Source organism: Poecilia reticulata, linkage group LG9 (genome assembly GCF_000633615.1).
Source record: "Poecilia reticulata strain Guanapo linkage group LG9, Guppy_female_1.0+MT, whole genome shotgun sequence".
Taxonomy (NCBI): Eukaryota; Metazoa; Chordata; class Actinopteri; order Cyprinodontiformes; family Poeciliidae; genus Poecilia; species Poecilia reticulata.
The window spans coordinates 9,490,547-9,491,881 of record NC_024339.1 but is presented as its reverse complement, the minus strand read 5'-3'; the positions used below and the strand labels follow the sequence as shown (position 1 = coordinate 9,491,881).

The following is a 1,335-nucleotide window of genomic DNA, read 5'->3' as shown; positions in this document are numbered from 1 at the left end:
TATAGTTTGAGTCTGTATGGAAGCATATTACAGCTCAGATTTAAGAGCCGCTTAAACTTGCTGTGTTGTGAAAACCAACAATAATTGCGACTGTATAAATAAAGTTTCTTTTTAAATAACTGTAACAAAAAAAAAACTGCCTATAAAAACAACCAAAAGTGATAAATGAATCGCTCTCTCTGTGTTTCAACGAGTTTTAGATGCGTAAAAAATGTCCTCCCACTGATGTGTGGAGCGAAAAAGACCGAACTGTGGATTTATTCTTGCTTCTACTTTTTGCATGAGAGCATCGCTTTGATTTTTGGATGTTTCTCTATTATGGTTATTACGATTTATTGCCGAAGAATAATTGGGTAAAAATCATTGTTGTTTTTTTATATATATGCATTTTATCCAATTTAACATTTTTTATGTCCCTCTCTTTTAATAGATGTGTAGATTAGTGAGACATTATCTCTCCTTCCTGTTATCTTTCACGGCCTTTTGAATAGTTCTTTTCGCTGCATCAGTGCCAAGTAGCAGTGCATCAGGTGCGGCTTTCCGTGCGCATTTTTAGCCTTATTTAAGTCTGGAAAATGAGGGAGGAGAGGAGGGAGGGGATGAGGGGCCACATGCAGCCGCCTAAACGCCACATTGTGAGGTTAGAAAGGGAGAAAAGAAATAATTAACTGGTCGTGCTGCTTTAATTACAGTCTCAGAGGGGAAAGTGCTGGATTATGGTAATGAGGCGACATACGCTGCCGCTTGTAGGAAGGAGAGAAAGGCTGGCTGACATGAAACCGCTGACTTTGACGGTCCACTTGAAACCCACTGGACATGCCCACGCCAGTGGACCTCAGCAGCAACCACTCAGGGACTCATTGCAGTTTTTTCCCTGCTCTGAATCGAAAATAAAAACTCTTTTTGTTCAATTATTTTCCACAATTTTAATTTAAACCTGTGATATTTATTTAATTTAATTTTTTTTTTTTTTTACAGAAAGCAATAATGCAAATGTCGAGTAAAAAAGAAAATATGTTTTTATGAAGAGGAGAACTTTACAAACCAAGTCGGGAATATTAAATGAATATAATATTTTGTTTTAAAAGGACAGTGTAAAGCAAACAGGGTGGATGAATCTAAATATTCATACTGGCTTAAAACTATTTATTATTTTAATACAAAGAGAGTTTGGAGTAAATAGTTAAAAATAGTTATATTTAGATTAGCATTTGTAAGAATAATGAAGAGAGACTTATTTAATTATGACTTTTTAAAAAACACTTAGTATAAAAATAAGCTCATCAATAATAATAATAATAATAATAATAATAATAATAATAATAATAATAATAA

The 1,335-nt window shown here is 33.6% G+C and overlaps 1 protein-coding gene across 1 annotated transcript in view; it reads left to right on the top strand.

Annotated features, from left to right (window-relative positions):
- prdm8b (PR domain containing 8b) overlaps positions 1 to 1,335 on the top strand; it is a 5,608-nt gene that overhangs the window by 975 nt on the left and 3,298 nt on the right. The gene's annotated exons all lie outside the window — the stretch shown is intronic.